This window comes from Silene latifolia, chromosome X (genome assembly GCF_048544455.1).
Source record: "Silene latifolia isolate original U9 population chromosome X, ASM4854445v1, whole genome shotgun sequence".
Taxonomy (NCBI): domain Eukaryota; kingdom Viridiplantae; phylum Streptophyta; class Magnoliopsida; order Caryophyllales; family Caryophyllaceae; genus Silene; species Silene latifolia.
In genome coordinates, this window is record NC_133537.1 from 337,135,939 (window position 1) to 337,160,451 (window position 24,513).

The 24,513-nt window shown below is 43.5% G+C and overlaps 1 long non-coding RNA gene and 1 other non-coding gene across 2 annotated transcripts; both read left to right on the top strand.

Moving 5' to 3' along the window:
- Nucleotides 1-3,791: 3,791 nt before the first annotated feature.
- On the top strand, nucleotides 3,792-3,898 carry LOC141624382 (small nucleolar RNA R71). The gene has a single exon (XR_012534189.1). It is a non-coding gene; the product is annotated as a small nucleolar RNA R71 (small nucleolar RNA).
- Nucleotides 3,899-11,358: 7,460 nt separating this feature from the next.
- Nucleotides 11,359-11,843, top strand: LOC141622543 (uncharacterized). The gene is made up of 3 exons (XR_012533004.1): nucleotides 11,359-11,506; nucleotides 11,594-11,686; nucleotides 11,777-11,843. It is a non-coding gene; the product is annotated as an uncharacterized LOC141622543 (long non-coding RNA).
- Nucleotides 11,844-24,513: the final 12,670 nt, after the last annotated feature.

The following is a 24,513-nucleotide window of genomic DNA, read 5'->3' on the forward strand; positions in this document are numbered from 1 at the left end:
AAAGAGCATGACAAGCATGAAAATTTTCAAATTTCTTCCCGGAGATTGCCTCCCAAAGAGGCTCGGGGTCATACTTCCCATATTGCTTATAATATTTATGTTCATCGCTAAGACCCAAAATTTCACCCAATTCCGGAAAGGTAATGCGTCTACTAGTGTTAGCTAGACGAAACTCAATATTTTCCCTATTATCAACTTTTGTCACTTTTAAAGAACTTAAAAACTCCAAGACAAGGGAGGGGTATGTTACTTCCTTCATTTCAAACAATTTCTTCAAACCCATGGCATTGAAAAAGACTCTTGTTTGTTCAAGAACACCCAACTTCTCTAAGGCATCTTGACATATGAATTTGGTGGATTGGATTTGTTTCATAGCAAACTTGACAAATGTATTTCTATGGGTATCGGAAATGAAAGTTACCTCCGGATAATGCAAGAGTTGATTAATTACCGGAGTAGAAGGTGATGATTCCAAAGAAATTTGTTGTTGTTGTTGCACTTCCAAGCTTGGTGTTGCTACCACCATTGCCAAAGCTTTCTTTGTTTGTAGAGCTTTTTGCCTTTGAGAGAGAGCCTTTGCTTTTGGTGCCTTTGTTGCCTTTGTTGCTCCCTTTGTTCTTGCCATTTGATGAACTAACCAAGTAAAGAGTCAAAAATCTTCAATTTGTAGAATGCCCAAATCGATTTGAAGGTGAAAGGCTTTGCCTCTATGAAATCAAAAATCGACTCAAAGGTTGAAGAATTTGTTCTTGGTTTTGATTGTTATTGAAGATGGAGTGATTGATTTGTTGTTTGAAGGATGGTTTGATTTGATTTTGGTGAGTTTTGTTGAGGGTTTTTGTTTTTGAGATGGAGAGGATGAGGGTTTTGATGTTATGGGTAGTGTTTATGAATGAATGAATGAATGAATGAAGGTGGGATGGGTATTTAAAGAACTCGGCAATTTCAAAACGCAGGGACAATCCGTGCGGATTGGGCGCAATCCGTGCGGATTCTACAGCTTCAAAATTTTCAAAATCCCGCCTAGAGACGGGCGGATTCTGGGGAATCCGCTCGGATTCTTCTGAGATGGGACGGGCGGATTTCGTGCAGGACGGACGGATTCTAGTCCAGAGATTTTTCTTTGTTTTTCTTCAGCTGCAAGACGGGCGTCTTTCTCAAAAGACGGACGGATTCTGTGAGACGGGCGTCTTTCCAGAAATCCGCTCGGATTCTTTGACAGTCAAGAATTTTGCAATTTCAGCTCAGCCCAAGACGGGCGTCTTCTCAGCAGGACGCTCGGATCTTCTTCAGACGGGTGGATTCTCAGGAATCCGCTCGGATTGGTCCTTGTGTACACGGATTCAGTTCCATCCGTGCACAGACGCATTCCCTTATCCTTCTTTCTTTCTTTCTTTCAAATCTTGTGTTCTTCATTGTGGGGGCACTACTAAGGCATGAATAGCCTAGGCAATTGCCATCCCCACACTAAGGTAAAGCACTACACATCAATTGAAATTGTTAATCCCTCCCTCACTTCTCTCTTTTCATGACAATTATTTTGATCAAAGTAAATAAAATCCAAAAATGACAAAAATGCAATACAAAAATTGAAAAGTAAGTTAGGGAGTTAGAAATATTTACAAGTGGTGGTTTAGGGAGGACTCCACCAAACTCTCATTCTTGATGAGATGTCAAGGGGGCATGTTCAAGGTGTTGTTGATGTTGCTCAACACCTTGAAGAAGTAATCAAAAGCTTGTTCATTGTTATGGTAGAGGTCCTCAATAAACCGTGGCCCTTGTTGTTGATCATGATCGATGGCATGCCCAATGTAGGGATTAAAGATCCCTTCAAATTCGTCGTCCCAAAGACCACAAACTTCATTGAGTTGATCATTGAAAATCTCTTGCTTAGATGGAGACAACTCTCCCAATTTCTTCTCTTGGCCAATGAGGCCATCATCTTCTTCCTTGGTTGATTTTGATGAGCTTTGCAAGCTCTCCTTGTCGCAATTCACTTGCTCTTTGAATGGAGCATCTTCAACTTTCTTCCTCCATTGGAGTTCCGATTTCTTCCTTTCATCTTTTCGGCTATAATGATCAATCATGAAACATGGCTCATGCAAACGAGGAGCTCTCATGGTTTTGTCAAGATTAAAAGTTATGCTTTCATCTCCCACTTCTAGAGTGAGCTCTCCATGTTTCACATCAATCGCCGCACCCGCGGTGTGTAGGAAAGGTCTTCCTAAGATGATTGGAATGTTGGAATCTTCCTCCATATCAACAATGACAAAGTCTACCGGGATGAAAAACTTCCCACCCGCACGGGGACATCTTCCCATATCCCTAATGGTGTCTTTGTCGATCTATCGGCCATTTGAAGAGTGATATTGGTGCATTTAAGCTCTCCCATTCCCAACCTTTTACTCACCGAGTACGGCATGACACTCACACTAGCCCCTAGATTACATAAGGCTTTGTTGATCGTTGTGTCGCCAATGGTACACGGTATTGAGAAGCTTCCCGGATCCTTTAACTTTGGAGGTGAACTCCCTTGAAGTATTGCACTACTCACCTTAGTGAAGGCGATAGTCTCAAGTTTCCGGATCGACTTCTTCTTTGTGAGGATATCTTTCATGTACTTTGCATAGGCCGGAACGTGATTGATTAATTCCGTGAAAGGAATTGAGACTTCTAAGTTCTTCACAATTTCCATGAACTTTCCAAGTTGATCATCAAATTTGGGCTTGGCTTGACGACTTGGAAAAGGAAGTCTAACCACCATGGGCTCCTTCTCTTTGGCTTTGTCTTCATTTTTCTTTGAACTTTCTTCTTTTGATGATTCCCCTTCTTTGGGGCTTTGCACAATTTCTTCCTTTTCACTAGCTTTCACAACTTCATCCTCAACTTGCTTCTTCGGTGCTTCATATCTTGTACCACTTCTCAAGTGAATGGCACTAACCGTTTCATGTCTAGGGGGATTACTTTGAGGTGGTAATTGCCCCTTTCTTCTTTGTGAGCTTGAAGATGCTAGTTGAGTCAATTGTGTTTCCAACATCTTGGTGTGAGCTAGAATGTTGTTGATGGTGGTGTCTTTTGCTTGGCTATCTTTTTGCATTTGAGTGAAAAATTCTTGTTGATTCTTTTGCATTTGGAGGACCGCTTTTTGGACATCAAAACCTTGGTCATTTTGGTGATTGTATGGATTTTGATTTTGGTAGCCTTGGTTTTGATTGTAAAAGGGTCTTTGATTTTGATTTCTCATGGGTGGTGGAGTGTATGTTGTTTGAGGGTTTTGAACATTTTGGCTTTTGTATGAGAGATTTGGATGGAACTTAGTGTTTTCATTGTAAAAATTTGAATAAGGGGTACCACTTTTGTAAGCTTGGAAAGCATTAACTTGTTCGGTTGTTCCCCTACACTCACTTGAGTCATGACCCAAGGTTCCACAATTCTCACATATCCCGCTTGGAATTGATGAGGATGCCGTCATGGCATTGACATGATGCTTTGATGTTTTTGAGTTTTCCTCAAGTCTAGCCATAGCTTGTTCAAACTTCAAGTTGATTGTGTCAATGTGAGCACTAAGTTGAGCACCTAATTGAGTAACGGTATCCACTTCATACTTTCCTCCTCTAGTAGCCTTGCGAGCCCTACTATATTGTGAATTATGGACCGCCATTTCCTCAATCTTGTTCCATGTTTGATTGTCATCAACTTCGGTGAACATTCCATTTGATCCCATATTGAGAATGTTCCTTGAATCTTCATATAAACCATTCCAAAATTGTTGCACTAAAAACCATTCGCTAAGTCCATGGTGAGGACATGAGCGACAAATACTTTTGAACCGCTCCCAAGCTTCATACAAAGATTCTTCATCCCTTTGCTTAAAACCCGTAATTTGAGCTCTTAGCATGTTAGTCTTTTCCGGTGGGTAGAATTTTTTGTAGAAAGCTAGAGCTAGCTTCTTCCAAGAATCTATTCCAAGGGTGGCCTTATCAAGGCCCTTCAACCATTGCTTTGCGGTGCCGATTAACGAAAAAGGAAATAAGACCCATCTTATTTGGTCTTGAGTCACGCCCGTTTGAGAGATAGCTTCACAATAATCGCAAAAGGTTTCCATATGAGAATGAGGGTCCTCACTAGGCATTCCCCCGAATTGGCTCCTCTCAACTAGTTGGATGAAGGCGGACTTGGCAATGAAGTTTCCGGTAAGATGTTGTGGGGTAGGAGTACCATTTGGCAAATCCTCCTCGGTGGGTATAGAGTGTGGCGAGAATTTAGGCATTGTAGGTGGATTTTGTGTGGTATTGTTTAATGGGTTCTCTTCTCCTTCTATTGCGAAAGGATTGACAAACTCACTAGTGGGTTGAACAACTTCACCAACACCTCCCAAATTCCTCCTAACAAGTCTCCTATTATTCGTCAAGGTTCTTTCGATTTCACGGTCAAAAGGTAACAAATCTCTTTGTAACCTTCTAGACATGCAAAATATCAAACAACTCGAAAACAATTAGAACAAACCTTGAGGAGTTTTATTTCCCCAAGGCGAAAAAGACACAACTAAAAACAATAAAAGAAATCTTAAATCAATTAAACACCGTCCCCGGCAACGGCGCCATTTTTGATCGAGGCCATTTGGTGTTCACAAATTAAGCATATGTGGTCGTTGGTCAATGGTCGATACAAAACACAATTTATACTTCACAAACAACTCTACAATTAGTAAAGAGGCAAGTAAAGGTCGGATCTCAAGGGACGGGTATTGAAATGAGAATTCTATTGTAACTAGTGGTGTCTAAGGGGTGTCACAAATTGGGTTGATGTAGAAGGTTACTAAACTAAGGTAGCAATGAAAATAAACTAACAAGGTAAATAAAATAAGGGGTGTAAACAATTGATTAAAAGCACTAGGGTGTCATGGGTTCATAGGGGATTCATGGGATATGATCATACAAACATGTTCTCAAATTATAAGCAAGCAATTATTGTTGTGATGGATTGAGTTGGGTTATATCTTACAATCCTAGGAAAGTTTGGGTCCCGGAGCCGAATCGATTAGATTGTACAACACCTACAAGTCGACTTAATCTTTCCTACTCAACACATGCATGGTCTAACAAGACTCGAGTTGGGTTATGTCTTACAAGTCAAGTTGAAAGGATAGAAGATGATAGTAAATGCAAGGATTCATAGGCTTAGCATTTCATCAAACATAACATGTGCATGTATTAAGATCAAAACAAGCAAGCAAATAAGATATGAAAGCATATTAATTTAAGCATGAATCATTCCCCATGTTGGTTTCCCCTAATCACCCATTATACCCTAGCTAAGAGACTACTCACTCATTATCATATTGATCATGCTAGAAAGGTTGTCAATCATGCTAACATAATGAAACATGATGAATAAATGAAAGTAATTAGCAATAATTAAAAAGGGATTAAGAGATTATACCTGTGGACAGCGGGCCGCCCACGGGGGCGCTTGGGACGAGGGGAGCTCGGAAACAACAAGCGTTTGCATTTTGTAAGGAGTCGCCACCAATTTTTATGGGAAATTGGAACCGTTCGAATACCTCGTGTCATGTCAAGACACAAAGTAATGACATGAACACTAAGCAATCGTTACCCTTAGCATTCTATGTCTAGAATGACTCTCGTGGATGCCAATGAACACGGGTGCTCACGGAGATCTGGAGTAAGGGGTGAGGGTACGTATTAGGAAGCTCTTTTGATCGAACACCTAATCCCGCCCGCCTCGATAGCGGCCTCTACTAATGATTAGGGAAGTTATTCGTACTTGATATATTGTCGGTTATATGCATGCAATGCAACATCCATAGGATTAATCCTAGCATGTGAGAATTGACTAAGTCGGTTGACATGTAATTAGCAAACAATTAGGTCGAAGTTGGATTTAATGCTCAATTTCATGTGAAAACATACAAATGATAGGAATACAATAACTATAAAATTACATTAAAGAAAAATTACAATAATTACATTGAAATAGGCGATTTATGTCGAAAATACCTTTAAAACGGATGATTTGATAAAAAAGGAATAAAAGAAATAAAAGAAGAAATACGAATAAGTCAGAAGTGATAATACGAATATTAGTTAGTTAATACGTAGACTAAGACAAACTAGGTCGAGGCAGAAAGGAGTTCAGGGACAGAAATCACCCTGGAACAGGCGCAGCAGGCACTGCGCCCTTTGGAAGAGGCGCAGCAGTTGCCGCGTCTGTTCCAAGGGTGAGTTCTGGCTGTGAAGCCGGAACTGCAAACCGTTAATGTTGATTGGTAAATTTATTGATCGATTAAATTATCTACTCGGATGAAAGTAATTAATGGATTAATTACATGCGATTAAAGTCATAAAAACAGTAAAACATGGATGAGACGGAAATAAATGAATTAATTATGAAGGGACGATGTTAATGAATGATTAATTAGTGACATCGGTGAATGGGACAAACTAAACAATTAATTAGACTAAACATGATGAACATGGATGCAAATATATCAATGACGAATCTCAGAAACCCAACATGAACAAATTGAACTTCTAAAATCCGGGTTTGAATTTAATGACGAAAACCCGTAAATATTGATTATTTAGGATTTAAGTCGGAACAATTAAACGTGTGAATGAATTATATACGATATACATATGAATTATATGCTAATATGATGAAGAAATACAAAATAAAAGAAAATAAATAATTTTGACACGAATTACAGAGACGGAAGGAAGGAAGAAAAAAGAAGCGAGAATCTGCGGCGGCCCACGAAGAGGCGCAGCAGGTGCTGCGCTCCTTCGAAGAGGCGCAGCAATTGCTGCGTCCTTTCTCTTCGTCTGTCTACTGGGAATCCGCAAAAAAAGGTTTAAAAGACGGTTTTAGAAATCGGTTTTAATGGTGTTTTCGACATAAATCTTACAATGATGATTACAATAAAATAAATAACAATAAATAAAATAAGGATTATTACACCCTCAGACTTACATGTTGACGGAACGAGAAGAACTAAGAAAATCGATTAGTGATGCTCGACGCGAATGCAAGGAAAGAGTGCCCTCGAAAGAGGAAAACGATTTAACAAGTTAATTAATTAGATTGATTGAGTGTAGTGGTCAAATTGGTCGGTCATGCAACGGAGAGGCTGGTACCCGGAAGGATCCGAGCTTACGTGGTCGAAGGTTCAAGCACGTAGGCGCCAATTAGTAAGAACAAAGTCTAGAATGCAAAGGGAGAAGAGAAGGGCGGACACTCGCGTGAGAAATATGAGGAACGAAAGCTCCTATTTATACTAATCACACGGAGGTTTAGGGTTTCGGAGACTCTTTGGAAGTGAATCTCGGAAAGATATAAAAAAGATACGTAAATCATGCAAAGAAGGGCTTGGGAAGAGGCGCAGCAGCCCACTGCGTCTCTTGGAAGAGGCGCAGACACTGCTTGCGTCTATTCCCGGAGGTTTCCTCCTGTTTAAGAAAGATTTCCGTGTTTAAGTTATGGTAGGACGGATTTAATTCGATTATCTTTTGAATATTACGGGATATTATTTGCCAAAAGATAAAATTTGAGAAATATGGAATAGAAATATCCGGAACATTCCAAACATTCGACTCGGGATTTAACGATTATCGAGAAAATGGAGACGGTTTTTGACCCGGACTCCGAATGTACTCTAATTATTGCCAAAACGACCGTATCGGCACGTAGATGACAACTAAGAGGTTGACATTAATGTTTGAGCAATCACTTGACGATAATCTTACGAACTATCACTAATCGTTCCGCGAATCAAACATGCGGCCCAATCATCACCGGGTGGTTTGCGAGGGTGCGAAACGAGGTGTCTACAGAGCCCCCACTTTGACTGAGGCTTGGACAAGGCGAAAGTCAAAGTATAGCCATCAGGTCAATCGAAGATTACAACCTGACGACTATGGCGACGCGAGGCGGCTCAAGGGGTCTGAACCAAGGACCTGTCGTCGGGAACATTTTAGAGTCTGTCGACTATCGGGAGGGTCGTTTAAAGTCCATTAGACTACGTAAGGAAGCTCGCCAAACCATAAGAAGAGACCATACCGAGATACCCCCGGGTGAAGCGGGGAAGACGCTTCGATAGAAAAAAATTCATTGGTCTCAAGATAACTTGGTGTCTCAAGGCACTAGGAGGTCACAGGGAACTTTGGTCGAACTCATGGGAACAAGAGATATATAAAAAACAACAGCAGGACGTCGGTAGAAACTGCTGGGGAAGTCTGCTTGCGTCGGTCTCAAACAAACTTTGGCGAAACTTAGAGGCTGAATTTGCTTGCGTTGGTCTCAAGCAAACTCTTGTTGGGGAATATACTGATGATGGAGGGAATCTGCTTGTCTCTGTCCTCAAGCAAACTCTCGTTGGGTGATTATTTTGACGATTAGGAGCATCTTGATCGTTATGGGAGAAACTCCAAGTGAGCAGTACTGCAAAATACCACTGCGCTGGATAGAATAAATTGAGCAATACTGCAAAATACTGCTGCGAGGGATAAAATGAATTTGGACGATACTGCAAAATATTGTCGCGCTGGATAAAATGCGGGCCGGAACGAAGAAATCGTCGAAACGGACCAAAATGATAAAATGTCATCGAGGAAGAGGCGCACCAAAGATGGGCCCACAAATAACGAACTCATAACGAATTTTTGAAAATTCGTAAGGAGGGAACAAAAGGAAGAGGCGCAGCAAGAGCTGCGTCTCTTGGAAGGGGCGCAGCGCCTGCTGCGTCCTTTCCCCAATTTGACAATTCTGCGTAAAAACACGAAATCAGAGGGGTTTTAATTCATTATTTCGAAACACAAATCTTTCAATTTCTCTCTCAAATCTTCACCATTTCCGTCAAGGTTGGATTCAAAAGCTTGCTTGAAATATGACTAATCGAGGTATGTGTTTTAATCTTGCATTAATCATCCGTATTTGTCGAATTTTGAGCCGCAAATATTAGGGTTTTCGACCCATTTACTCGAAAATTTGGGGCTTTTCCCCCAAATGGATTTGTCTTGCCAAATTGATGCTAGAAATGGATAGTAGGCAATGTTAGGAACATAACCATGTATTCACTTTGAATTTTCATCGAGTTTTGAGCCCTTGAGCGAATTTTGAGACTAGTTTCACACTAGATCGAAAATGGCTTCGAAAATGGCCTTAGGATCGCCCATTTGTGATGAAATTTGATATTTGGGACCCTTGGGTGATGGGTAAACTTTCTGTCATCTCGGAATTTTGGTTGGTGACAACTTCTGCAGGGCACCTTTCTAGGGCATAACCGCCATTGTAGCGAAATGCTGCCGAATTTTCGACTCGAACCCGGAACTAGGCTTTGACTTTGACTTGACTTGACCCAATTTGTCACATGAGTGATTGAGTTGGTGAGAATATGGCCAAGGATGGCCAGAAAGGGGCGATTTCCGGGGCTCCGGAGGCTCGAAAACTTCTTAACCAAAGGCTTGCCGTCACGTGACGCGGCCTAAACTTGCTTTAATGCTGCAGGTGATGATGCTTCCACTTCCGGGAGGACTCCCATGGAGGTAGACGCCAGTGCGGTTGAGGAGGCTTTGGAGCAGGCTTTCACCGACGCGGTGATGGCTGCCGCAGACGAGATTCCCGAGGAGGAGGTTGCTGATGAGGAGGAGATTCCGCGACGGGCTCACCTCGGACGAGGGGGTCGTCAGCTGAGAGGAGCTCCCACGTGGGCTGAGACCTGGGAGAGTAGGCACCTTGTGTGGGCTGCAGAGGGTCACTTGTCCTACAGGACGGTGAAGAGCTTGGTAAATAGGAACTCCCTAACTCATTACTTATCCTCTTTCTGTTTTTTTTTTCAATTTCCTTCAAATTTACTTCAAAACTAAAGATAGCTTTATTTCGAATCATAATAGGAGGCCGGGAATATCCGGTCGTTCTCGGGGTACACGACGGCGATGGAGCACTATGAGCGGCTGTCGGAGGAGGAGAGGGCCATGATCGAGCGTGGAGCGTTCGGTCCTCTGGTTCAGGTCTGGAGGGATATCGTGAAGAGGAAGTTGCGGGCCAACCTTAGCCTGGTCCGCGCTTTCTTGGATCGATTTTGGGATACGACTTCCACGTTTCACCTGCCTTTTGGTGAGGTGGGGTCACCTTGGAGGATTACGGCATGATTTCTTCCGTGCGTGGGATCGAGGAGATGGTGTGGCGGAGACGGCATGAGAGCGGATTCGGCCGAGGCGAGGAGATTGATCGGCTGGAACCTGTCGCCGAAGGTGTTGCGATGTGCGGGTTTGGTACCCAGTACCTATGTTCGAGATTACTTTGCGGGGAAGACCCCGGCATCGGTGGTGATCGATGGGAGGGAGACGGCTCCTCCTCCTTGTACAGGTGAGCGGAGGGCTCGTGCGTGGCTTTGGTGGTTCTTGTCTTCGATTTACCTCGGAGACAAGGGTGAGAGGTCATCGACGAAGCTTCTTCCCTTTCTTGCCGACCCGAGCTCCCTAGGGCGTTGGGATTGGGTCACTCATGGTTTTGCGGTCCTCATCCGCTTCATGAGGGCCATGGTTCGTCCGGAGTTGATGGAGAAGGGGACTTCTCCTGGCGCCGTCGGACCAGGCTATTGTTGGAGGTATGAACCTTCCTTTTGATAGCAAAATAAATTCCTTTCTTTCATCAAGATCGAAAGATCGTCATTGACTATTCCGTTTACAGGCGTGGGTGTACTCTTACTTCCGGGCCTCGCGCCCAAGAGGACGGAGCCGTTGGAGAGGGCCTATCCCGTGGTGAAGGATTGGGTCATGTGCCGGACGAAGAGCAAGCGTTCTTCTCACAATGTCTACCGGCGGGATGTGAACGCCCTTCACCGAAAGCAAAACGTGAGTATCCCGTTTGTATGCATTTATATCTCTTATACTTCATCCGATCATAGGAATGATCTCTGTCTTTATCTTGTTGCAGTGGGTGCCCAGACCTTGGGCGGAGTATGCCGAGGCACCTCCTTTTGTTCTTTGAGGTCCTTCGACCTCGGGCCCGAGTAGTCATTGTTGTGGTGACGTCGATGGGTCCGGTGTGGTACTTAGGCGAGCGTTTGGCTCGTCGGTGCTCTCGGGCGCGTTGACGGTTCCCGTTGATCCTCCTAGACGATGTTCGTGGAGCCTTCCGAGGCCGAGAGGGAGGCGGACTTGGCCGGTGCCGTGGTGACGACCTCCTTCTCGTCGTGAGGACTACTCGGCATTCCTTTACGGGAGGTTGGCGTGCGCCGCCGTAGTGGTGAGTATCCTTTTATTTCTCTTTGATTGACTTTGGGAATTTCGATGAAGGATCACCGATTAACGAGAGTCGTTTGTCTTTGCAGGAGGTTGAGGCGGCGGGCATCGAGCCCCCAGTGTATCCCGAGACTCTCGAGTACACCGACGCGACCGGGAGGACGACGATCTCCGAGTTGCGTGATTTTGACGTGGCTGTGACGGATGCTGGCCTCGACGACTGGCAGCATCTGATTCGGAGGGTGAGCCTCTGGCTTATTCACCTTTTGCGTAAGAACACATTGGATTAAACTTGTTCAATTTGCTGAGAATTTCTTTTGAAAACGCAGGTCGCGCCATCTCGGTTCGTGGCACTATGGAGGGTGGCCAACCGGTTGCGAGCTACCGCCATCGAGGCACTCGTCGGTGGTCGAGGTCGTCAGGTATGAACCTTATTTGATCTCTTTTGATTGATTTTTTTATTTTATTTTGTTTGAATCGATTGACATGAGCCAATTTGCTGCTGTTCTCAGGCCGATCGTGAGCTGGAGCGAGAGTTAGCCCAGTCCCGGGAGGAGACGGCTCGTTTGTCGAGGGAGCTTGAGTTTCGGGATGCCGAGATCGCTGCTCTTATGGCGAGGGTTGCCGAGTTGGAGGGTGCTCAGCAGTAGTCTGCGCGGTTTTTTGTAGTCTTGATTTTGAACATTTTTGGATTTTGTTTGGGGCGAAGCCCCCAGTTTATTTGGACTTGGATTTGTTTGGGGCGAAGCCCCCAGTTGCACATCTGGACTTGTTTGGGGCGAAGCCCCCAGTTTGCTTGTACATTTGCTTTTTGTTGTATATACGACGGCCTGAGTGCCTTTTGCTGCTGGGTTGTGTTGTTTGTACCTGCAGGTTAGCTTTTGGGCAAGTTTGGTAGACAACGGTTTGCACCGTCATGCTGCCGAAATTTACATAGAAAAAACACATTCATTTACATTTTTATATACACATAAGGCCTTTAATTAGTGCAAAAAAAAAGAGACTTGAAAAGAACGCGAAAATGCAAAAATTTTGTCGGAAATGACCGGACGATAGGGAGGGTTACCCCCGCAAAAAAAAGAAAAATAGAAATATATAAGTTAGAAAATGAAGAAAATAGAAATGAAATGACTAAATAAAAGTGAAAATGAAAAAGAAAGAATTAAAAAAGGAATTAAAATGAGAAAAAAAATGGCCGAAAATGTTGACGTCGCCTCGAAATGCGCGTTCCTGGATCAAGGAAACCTGAAGCATGGTAAATTTCGCGGATTTACCAAAATAAAATCCCGTAGGAATAGGAAATTATTCGTTTATAGAATTAGGAAAGATCCAAACACGGAAATCACAGAAGTGATGCTAGGGAAGAGGCGCAGCAAGAGCTGCGTCCCTTTGAAGAGGCGCAAAGAGTGCCGCGCTTGCTCCCCCAAGCCGGTTCGACAGATTTTTGGAAACAAAGAATTAGTATAAATAGAAGCGTCGATGAAGCTTTAAATCATACAATTCTTCCGTCTCTTCTTCGCCGATTCACATATAAAACTCCCCATAAATTTTCAAGAGAAAATTATCATCATGAATACCCTAGAAATTCGCTTGAAGGAATGGACTAACGAGTTTTCGAATATTGAGAAACATGACATGGGTGCTTACAACCTTGGGTCTCTGTTGAGTTTGAAGCTCATTAAGGTAGGAAAGCCGTTCTTGGATGCTTGTCTTGATTATTGGGATCCAAATTATCATGTTTTCGCGTTCCCGGAGGTGATATTTTCCTTTTCCTGAGGAAATTGTCGCTATTGGCGGGTGGGACCCTGAACATTTACCTGCCATCCCCTCCACTTCACAAGGGTATAAGAGCAAGTTTAGAGACTTGCTTGGACTTACTAGGCTTGAGGTAGATCGTCTTGTTACTTGAAAGGCGTGCGGATGCTTGGACTTTGTGGATCGATTCATCAACAGGGCCGACCCTCTGTCTCTTATGTTGCTAGGAGGAGAGCATTCGGTTTCGTTTGCTTCACGTTTACGTCCTTCGAGGACATGTTGATGAAGATTTGAGAGGTGATCCCCGCCTATTGGGTCTCGTTGAGCAAATGGAGTCGCGAGAGCCCGGCTTGCTTGTGTTTAGGGGAGATTATCTTGGGCTTGGATAATAGGAAATCCAATCGCGATCTTCCATTCTTGGGGAGTCCCGTCATCTTACAGGTAAAAGACACCTTTTTTTTTTTTTTTTTTTTTTTTTTTTTTTTTTTTTTTTTTTTTTTTTTTTTTTTTTTTTTTTTTCGTTTTTTTTTTTTTTTTTTTTTTTTTTTTTTTTTTTTTTTTTTTTGCGGGTGTCTAATACTTGTTTTTTGGTAGGTTTGGCTTATGGAACGGCTCCGATTGCTCGAGCCCCCGGTTCATGCACTTTCCTATCATGCCCGTATGATTTCGATGAGGACGAGGTTGTACATGGTGGACTTCACTCGGTCCGTGACTATTGGAAGAACAAGTCAAGAATGACGATGGCCCTTTGATCGGTGGATTGTACCGTGGTGGCATCTCAAGTCCATCCTGGAGTGTCTTCTTTGGATCCTACTAGGTCCGTGCGCATTCCTGGATTGGAGTTTATGGTATGCATCTTTCCCGAGAGGTTGATGAGGCAAGTCGGGTTGAAGCGAGATGATTCCCAGGCTTGACACCGTTCCGCAGACTGCTATGGCATTGACTACCGAGAGCCGAAGAGAGTGGGCTATGAAGTGGGCCCAACGAAACATGTGGTTCCTGAGCTTCTCCTCCAATGCCTTGTGGGTGTCGGATTCTTATCTGAGGTGGAGGAAGGCCGCAACTTCGGAAGAGCGCGAAAGATTGAGGAAGCGTGAGCCCGTTGACTACAAGGTGCGCGAAGGAGAGAAAGAGAAGGAGAAGCATCTGACCGAAGGAGAAGAAGAAGCCGGCTTTCAAGTCATTCATCCTTCGAAGAAATCGAAGACTACTCCTGTCGCAGAGGTGGTGGTTGGCAAGAACGGAAGAGTCAGGCCTCGAGAAAGACCGTTGGTGATTAGGTCTGAAGTGGTGCAAGAGCGCCCGGCTCGAGGTCGTGACCGGAAATATGACAAGAACGACAAGGGCAAGGGAAAGATGGAGGAATAGCCCAAGTCGTATTTATTATTTGATTATTATTATTATTGTTGTAATAAAAGGAGGGATTTTTAGAATCCTAGCCTAGTCTACTTTTATTATTTGCCGTATTATTATTATTAGAAATTGGATGAAATAAAAAGGTTAAGTGGTTATGAAACCGTTGTTATTTTCTTTTAATTATTCTTGTCGAATTTCAAATGCAATGCAGATGTCCTTCTATTTACATTTTAAATAAAATGGTGGGTTGAATCCCGTGAAGGATTGCCTACGTATTCACAAAGCGAAATCAAACCCTTGCGCGTAGTTCGAGTAAATGTAAAAGAATAATTGTTCGAAGCAAAAGCTTGTAATGAACATAGAAAATAAGCATGAGCTTTTGCTTACTCGGGAGGTGCGAATTTAGTTTGTTTGATGATATGAGGATGACGAGTTTGCCAAGATGCAAGAGCACAAAGTGACATTCGGTGGGCCAGGGGGCCGTTTATTTAGTGCCGCAAGGGCGACACGTGGGTTTACGCGAGGCGCGTTTCTGTTCTATCCTAGGCATAGTACCGTTTCAATTGGTCGAGATTTGTGGGGTTTGAAAACTCATTCCCATCTAGGTCTGTGATTCTAACCGCACCCCCTGGGAGTATTGATTTGACTAGATATGGTCCGGCCCAGTTAGGTTTGAATTTTCCCCTTGGGTCGACAGGTAAAAGAGCTCTGACCGATTTGAGAACTAAATCTCCTTCTTTGATGTTTCTTGGCCTAACCCTTTTGTTGAAAGCTCGTTTGATACGTGCTTGATATGTTTGGACATTATGTAAGGCACGAAGCCTACGTTCATCCAGGAGGATGAGTTCTTCATACCTATCCCTCTTCCAATCGGCTTCGGGGATTTGACTTTCGAGTAGAATGCGCAAGGATGGTATTTCTAGCTCGACTGGTTGTACGGCTTCCATGCCGTAGGTCAAATAGAAAGGAGTAGCCCCAGTGGGCGTCCTGACGGATGTTCGATACCCCCACAAAGCGAAGGGTATTTTGCTTGGCCAATCTCTGTAATTGTCGGTCATTTTCTTGAGGATTGTGACGACATTCTTATTAGCCGCTTCTCTTTGCGCGCCGTTAGTCTGTGGTCTATAGGGCGATGAGTGATGGTGCTTGATCTTGTACTTGGCTAGCAATTGTTCGGTTTCGGCTTGGAAGTGGGACCCATTATCGCTTATGATCTCATGTGGGCAACCATATCGGCAGATGATGTTATTTTGTATGAATTTGGCTACATTTTTGGCCGTAAGAGCGGTGTAGGAAGCCGCTTCTACCCATTTGGTGAAGTAGTCAATTGCTACTAGGATGAAACAGTGACCTCCTGTTCTGTTTGGGGTTATTTTCCCGATTATGTCGATTCCCCACGCGGAGAATGGCCAAGGAGATGTCATCGTATAGAGCAACGAAGGAGGGACATGTTGTACATTGCCGAAGATTTGGCAATTGTGGCGAAAGCCTCACATATTTGATGCAATCGGATTCCATTGTGGTCCAATAGTACCCTAGACGTGTGATTTTCTTTGCCATCATAGGTCCACTCATATGAGGACCGCACTCTCCATCGTGGACTTCTTCCATCACCTTTCGTGCCTGTGAATGATCAAGGCAACGTAGGACTACACCAAGAGGTGTTCTTTTGTATAATTCTCCTTGCATGAGGACGTATTGAGAAGCTAGTAGGCGTATAGCTCGTTGTCCCCTTTTGTCCATATCTGGTGGATAGGTACCATTAAGCTTGAAGTTCAGGATTGCTTGGAACCAGGGTTCCTGTGCGATTTCTTCTTCATCGGTAATTTGATGGACATAAGCCGCTCGACCGTCGTTCGATACACAAAGGCATTTCCATCATGTAATCTGGTATACTTATCAAAGATGCAAGTTTCGCAAGAGCGTCTGCAAATTGATTTTCCTCTCGAGGTAAGTGCAAGTAGGTTACGTGATCAAAGAATTGAGCGACTTGGTCAATCCTAGCTTGATAGGGTGCTAGGCTTTCGCTTCGGATTTTCCAGGATCCTGTAACTTGGTTGATGATTAGTGACGAATCTCCATGCACTCGGAGGTTTTTGATGCCTAAGCTTACTTCCGCTTGTAGTCCAATTAAACAAGCCTCATATTCTGCGGCGTTGTTTGTCACCTCGAAGTCGAGTTTGACAAAGATCGGTGTATGCTCACCTTCAGGAGAAATGAGCAACACTCCTATCCCAAATCCTCTTAGGTTTGATGCTCCATCAAAGTATAGGTCCCAGGAGTCTACATCTGTTTGAAGTATATCCTCGTCGGGAAATGACCAAGTATCTATGGCTTGTGCGTCGTTGATGGGATTTTCTGCGAAGAATTCGGCGGCGACGCGCGACCCTTTATTACTTTTAGTGGCACGTACTTGAGGTCAAATTCTGAGAGCATCATGGTCCATCTTGCTAGGCGTCCATTGAGGACGGGTTTCTCGAAGAGGTATTTGACCGGGATCCATCTTGGAGAATATTTTGACGGAGTAGCTAAGCATGTAGTGGCGTAGCTTCTTTGTTGCCCACACAAGAGCGAGGCATGTCTTTTCGAGTTGTGAGTATTTGCACTCGTATTCCAAGAACTTCTTACTTAGATAGTAAATAGCTCTTTCTTCACTTCCTATGGTTTGAGCTAGCATAGCACCCATGGCGATTTCGATTCCGTGAGATACAAACCAAGAGGTTGATCGGTTGAGGTGGCATGAGCACCGGTGGTTTAGCCAATATCTCCTTGATTACTCGTCGAACGCCTTTTGGCAATCATCATCCCACATGGTGTGGTCTGTCTTCTTAAGTTTCTTGAAGATAGGCTCGCAAATCATCGTAAGCTTCGATATGAATCGACTTATGTATTGAACTTTTCCCAGAATCCTCGACTTCTTTCTCTGTTTGAGGTTGTGGCATTTCAATCAGAGCTTTGATTTTCGAGGGATCTATTTCTATACCTCGTTGGCTAACGACGTATCCTAGGAGTTTGCCAGACGTTACCCCAAATGTACATTTCTGAGGATTGAGTCTCATGTTGTACTTTCGTAGCCTTGCGAAGAACTTGCGAAGGTTCGCAATATGTCCCTCTCTCTTTTTGGATTTGACGATCATGTCATCTACGTATACCTCAACTTCTTTGTGCATCATGTCATGTAAGAGTGTAGTTGCGGTGCGTTGGTATGTAGCTCCGCGTTGATCAATCCGAACGGCATTCTTTGTATAGCAATAGGTTCCCCATTGGGTGACGAACGCGGTCTTGTGCATGTCTTCCATGGCCATTTTGATTTGGTTATAACCCGCATATCCATCCATGAAGGATAGTAATGCGTGGTCTGCAGTGTTGTCCACCAATATGTCGATGTGAGGTAGAGGAAAGTCATCTTTCGGACTTGCTTTGTTCAAATCTCTAAAGTCAACACAAACTCGGATTCTCCCATCCTTTTTGGGTACGGGTACTATGTTAGCCACCCAGTCAGAATACTCGGAAACTTTGATGAACCCGGCTTTGAATTGCTTATCAACTTCTTCTTTAATCTTTAGGGCCCATTCTGTTCTCATCCGTCGAAGCTTCTGTTTTACAGGCTTGAAACCTGGCTTAATCGGAATTCTATGTTCGGCAATGTCCCTGTCGATCCCTGGCATGTCTTTGTAGGACCAAGCGAAAACGTCTTTGAATTCATTTAGGAGGTCTATGAAGTCGGCCCGTTCGGTAGAGCTCAAGGTAGTCCCTATCCTAAGTTCTTGGGGTTCTAGTTCAGTTCCTACATTGATGGGTTCGGTGTCCTCACTTCTCGGTCCTCCTTCCCTTTCCCCGTAGTATTTCTCTGCTACGTAGGGAGGTATTTCGGTCAAGTCCGGGTTTTGGTCATCCTCGGTATCATCATAAACGAATTGCACTCAAGATAACGCAAAGAGTAAGCGAAACCCGATTTATTCATATTAAGATTTGAGTAAAGTTGAAACAAAGAAGCCAACTGATCCATGGTCAGTGGCGGCAAAGGAACAGTAGTTGGGGCATTTCCCGAACTACTGTGACTACTTGAAAGTAAGCTAGGAGAAACGAAAGGAGTGGGGATGACGACAGGAGTAGACTCTCTAACGACTTCTCTAGACTCTGACTCTGACTCCGACTCCGACTCTGATTCAAATTCGTCGTCTTCTGGCTCTTCTTTGAACATCTCTCCTTCTCCAGTGGTGAGCTTGAAGAGTCTTCCTTGATTGTTGGTCCATTTGATTGATTTTCTCCATCCTTTCTGCTGCTTTGTATCGATTTCTGTGATTAAAGCGGTGGGGTTGAAACGATCGTCTTGGAGTATTGTAGTAATGATCTCATCTGCGCGCGGCCCTAACAAATCGGTCCTCTCCGAATAGGAGGCTAACGACTTGTTCGTCTAAGCAAGGTGCTTGACGGGTTTTGACGGTAGGAACCGTTTCTGGAGGGATAAAGTAGCAATCGTGAAAGATCTCGATTCCGGCTAACTTTTTCTCGAGGTAATGCCAAGGTTCGGGAAATCCGTGATAGAGTTCCGAACTTCCTTCTTGAACGAAATACCCATTCAAGGTGGGGAGATATGGCCTCATTTGGACTCCTACATACTTGCGATTTTGGACTTGAGCAAGCATTTCGAGAACTTCTTCAGCTGTGGGTTTGTACCCTAGTCCAAGTGGTATTTTTGATGAGTTGCCTTTCTTGTATGGCGCGAAGGTGTTCTTCCGAATTGGGTTCAACGGCATTCCAGGAAATATCCCCGATTTTTGAGTATGTGATTGACCACCAAGTTAGAGTAGGGATTGTAGTACAAGGGTGCCAACTCGCTTTCTATGACACTTACACTTTGGAAGCCCCCAAGTTCGTATATGGGATCCGTAAGGACTTGATTGCTTGATTGTTTCTCGATTATTGCCTTGATAGGCGACGAAGTGATTGTCACAACTTTGCCATTGAGTGGGATCTTGATCTTTTGGTGAAGGGTGGATGTTCTTTGCTTTGGAAGCATGAATCCAAGGCCTTCCCAGAAGTATGTTGAATGAAGCTTCGATGTCCACTATTTGGAAGTTGACCTTTCGCTCGATCGGTCCCGTAGCTATGGTTAGGCTAGCAAGTCCAACCACTTTTCGTAAATGGTGTACCGTCATATGCGCGTACACCTTGACTTGTAGGGGTCCAATCCGACTCTTTCATGCCCGGTTTATATGCCGTTTTGAGGGGTATGACGTTGACCGCGGAGCCATCATCTACCAAGGTCATTGGCACATTCTTCTTTAGACGGATGACGATGATGTATAGAGCGAGGTTGTGACTAGCGCCAAAAGGTGGCAAGTCTTCGTCCGAGAAAGTAATAGGATTACTTAACTTCGGTGATTCTTGGAAGACCAAGTTGACTACATCTTCGGGAGTAGAGTTATGTGCCACATTCAATTTGGCCAAAGCTTGCGATAAAGCTTGGCGGTGTGGAAATGAGCTTGCCACTAGTTGCCGGTGACCGAAAGATCAGCCTTGGTTCTTTGTAATTGCTTGAGCAAATGATCGGTGGGATCGTCTTCGTTGTCATTTGGTGTGATGACATTGGTTGGACTGTTTTGAGTAGTATTTTGGTATGGACGGCCCGAGCGAGTTAGGTGATCCACATCTTGGTCTTCGCCATTTTGGACTATCTCTTTTACTAAGGAGTTTTCGATGAGATACTCGTCTTCATCGTCATCGGCCCAAACCCCATTAATTGCAGCTAGTTCTTTCATCCTCATGATGTCACCTTCTAGTCGTATGATTTGATCGACTAGCTTATCGACCACGGCGACTATTTCTTGCATAGTGGCATTTCGAGAGAAGGTCAATGGTATGCGTTCTTTAGGCGTTGCCTTGGGATCGCGTAAGATCATTACCATGTTTTCTAGTTCCCACACTTGTCTATCTACACTCCTTGCCCATGCGATGAAGTCGGAAATGGTAGGGGAGATGGTAGAGTAGAGTCTTTCTTTCTCAATTGCATGAATTTCATTTTCGGTGGGAGAAATGAGATGTGAGCAATCTAAGGTAGATTCGTCACTTGTAATCACTAGAACTCCAAGAGGATTCTGAGTGTTGTTGGGCTTACCTCCTGGTGGAATTGGAAGCCGACCATCTTCAATCATATCCTGAAGCACATGTTTCAATTTGTAGCATTTTTCCGTGTCGTGCCCCTTGCCCCTATGGTATTCACAAAGAAGAGTTTTCATCCCAAAACTTGGACTTCCTTTCGGGTTCGGGAGTAGGTCCAATAGGTTGGAGTTTGCCTTGCTTCATTAGCCTTTTCGAGCATTGAGTACGTATCCCCAAGGTTTGTGAACTTCCTTGGTGGGCTAGTTTTCTTGGATGGCTCGAGAAGGTTAACTTCGTCGGTCTTGCTAGTAGAGCCGTATGAACGACTTGTGGACCCTTGATATCCTCGACCTACAGTTTTGGACAAGAGCCCTTTGCGGATGTCATCTTCAATTCGTGTCCCCAACACGGTTAAATCTTTGAAAGTCTTGATGTTTTGATATCTCAAATGGTTGGCATATATGGGCTTGAGATTGTCCACGAACTTCTCCACAAGAGTGGCCTCGTCTGGACGTTCTACTAGTTGAGTACTAGTTTTCCTCCACCTACTTAGGAAGTCGGTGAATCCTTCTTTGTCATTTTGGGTAAGAACCTCTAGAGTGCGCATGTTGACTTGGATCTCGGCATTATCCGCGTATTGTTTCGAGAACTCAATGGCGGCGTCTTCCCAAGTAGCGACCTTTCTGTGATCTAAAGTGTAGAACCATTGCTTTGGGATGGTGTCAAGAGATGAAGGAAAGATCCTTAAGAACATCTCGGGTTTGATGCCTTTGATAGACATGTAGTCCTTGAAGGCGCGGATGTGGTTCAAAGGGTTCTCATGTCCTTTAAACTTAGGGATATCCGTCATGCTAAAGTTAGTGGGCAATTTGGAATTGACGGCTTCATACTTACGATTGTTCTCCCTGTAAATGTCATCCCCCTTAAGGTACATCAATTGCTCCTCTAGGTATTGGAGTCTTTTCTCACTGCATTGTCCCCATGAGAGGATTTTCATCTTTGGACTCGTCATCGGAAAAACCTAGTACTTCACTTTTAATGGGAGGTAGCTTTCCCTCTACATCAAAGATGCGGCCTTCGATAAGCTCAAGGCGGTCATAGGTTTGTTCTTGAGTGAGTTGCATTTGGGTTATCGCGGCCAGGATTCGATCATTACTCTCTTGAATTTGCTGGAGGTTTGTATCATCACTTGACCCAGGCATCTTGGAAACTGGATAAAAGACCGGCGACGAATCAAAACACGATCGACCATTCTATCACATTTGCTAAAAGAGGAAAAGTTTGACTCGTGAAGTGGGTGTGTGCCACTTGTGTTGAGTGAGTTTTTGAAGAAAGACAAGGTCTTTGAAAATGTGTGTCCTAGCCAACTGTAGTGTAGTTGTAGGAGTGGACTCGAAGTGAGGTTTTGAAATGGGCTTGTGGCCCGAATTTTGACTTGACAAACGGACAGAGTTTTGACCGGACTTTGTACTAATTAAAGGCCCTATTTTCGAAATTCTTGATTGAAAACGGGTTTTGATTTTTTTTTTTTTTTTGAAAATTCGTCATGATTTATTTGGAAATGGTGATCACATAAGGTTTTGCATATTTATACAAGCATTATAACGGGATGCTGAGTGCATTTAGAAGGGTTTTGGTTTTAAGGGTGGGTTGCCATACCGAACCATCAAACCCGAAGTCTGTGGAGAGGCTCGTGCCAAACAAGAGTAAGGCCGATTCCTAGTCCATTTCCTCAAGTAGTGAAGGCCCTTGATACAAACAAGAGTAAGCATCATGGTATGGATGACGTCAATCGCTATCCATCCTTAGGCCCAAATAAGAATTAGGACCGTTTAGACGGGACGATTGGTCAAATGGGTTGGGTTGGGCCTAGGAAGGCCGAATTAAACGGTCTAGGAAGACCGAGTTATGAAAACCGACAATTGTCTTGTACAAATTATTCCCTAACCTTGTTCAAGTTTCACCCTAGCTACACGTAAGTGTATATCCCCAGCGGAGTCGCCAAACTGTGGACAGCGGGCCGCCCACGGGGGCGCTTGGGACGAGGGGAGCTCGGAAACAACAAGCGTTTGCATTTTGTAAGGAGTCGCCACCAATTTTTATGGGAAATTGGAACCGTTCGAATACCTCGTGTCATGTCAAGACACAAAGTAATGACATGAACACTAAGCAATCGTTACCCTTAGCATTCTATGTCTAGAATGACTCTCGTGGATGCCAATGAACACGGGTGCTCACGGAGATCTGGAGTAAGGGGTGAGGGTACGTATTAGGAAGCTCTTTTGATCGAACACCTAATCCCGCCCGCCTCGATAGCGGCCTCTACTAATGATTAGGGAAGTTATTCGTACTTGATATATTGTCGGTTATATGCATGCAATGCAACATCCATAGGATTAATCCTAGCATGTGAGAATTGACTAAGTCGGTTGACATGTAATTAGCAAACAATTAGGTCGAAGTTGGATTTAATGCTCAATTTCATGTGAAAACATACAAATGATAGGAATACAATAACTATAAAATTACATTAAAGAAAAATTACAATAATTACATTGAAATAGGCGATTTATGTCGAAAATACCTTTAAAACGGATGATTTGATAAAAAAGGAATAAAAGAAATAAAAGAAGAAATACGAATAAGTCAGAAGTGATAATACGAATATTAGTTAGTTAATACGTAGACTAAGACAAACTAGGTCGAGGCGAAAAGGAGTTCGGGGACAATCACCCGAACAGCGCGGCGAGCAATGCGCCCTTTGGAAGAGGCGCGCGATTGCGCGTCTGTTCAAGGGTGAGTTCTCGTGCGTGGTTCGAATCGCAAACCGTTAATGTTGATTGGTAAATTTATTGATCGATTAAATTATCTACTCGGATGAAAGTAATTAATGGATTAATTACATGCGATTAAAGTCATAAAAACAGTAAAACATGGATGAGACGGAAATAAATGAATTAATTATGAAGGGACGATGTTAATGAATGATTAATTAGTGACATCGGTGAATGGGACAAACTAAACAATTAATTAGACTAAACATGATGAACATGGATGCAAATATATCAATGACGAATCTCAGAAACCCAACATGAACAAATTGAACTTCTAAAATCCGGGTTTGAATTTAATGACGAAAACCCGTAAATATTGATTATTTAGGATTTAAGTCGGAACAATTAAACGTGTGAATGAATTATATACGATATACATATGAATTATATGCTAATATGATGAAGAAATACAGAATAAAAGAAAATAAATAATTTTGACACGAATTACAGAGGACGAAGGAAGAAGAAAAGAAGCGAGAATCATGGCGGCCCTCACGAAGAGGCGCGGCAGTGCTGCGCTCCTTCGAAGAGGCGCGGAATTCTTTGCGTCCTTTCTCTTCGTCTGTCTACTGGGAATCCGCAAAAAAAGGTTTAAAAGACGGTTTTAGAAATCGGTTTTAATGGTGTTTTCGACATAAATCTTACAATGATGATTACAATAAAATAAGTAACAATAAATAAAATAAGGATTATTACACCCTCGGACTTACATGTTGATTTTAACGAGAAGAACTAAGAAAATCGATTAGTGATGCTCGACGCGAATGCAAGGAAAGAGTGCCCTCGAAAGAGGAAAACGATTTAACAAGTTAATTAATTAGATTGATTGAGTGTAGTGGTCAAATTGGTCGGTCATGCAACGGAGAGGTGGTACCGGAAGGATCCGAGCTTACGTGGTCGAAGGTTCAAGCACGTAGGCGCCAATTAGTAAGAACAAAGTCTAGAATGCAAAGGGAGAAGAGAAGGGCGGACACTCGCGTGAGAAATATGAGGAACAAAGCTCCCTATTTATACTAATCACACGGAGGTTTAGGGTTTCGGAGACTCTTTGGAAGTGAATCTCGGAAAGATATAAAAAAGATACGTAAATCATGCAAAGAAGGGCCTGGGAAGAGCGCAGCGACCACTGCGTCTCTTGGAAGAGGCGCAGCACTGCTTGCGTCTATTCCCAGGAGGTTTCCTCTGTTTAAGAAAGATTT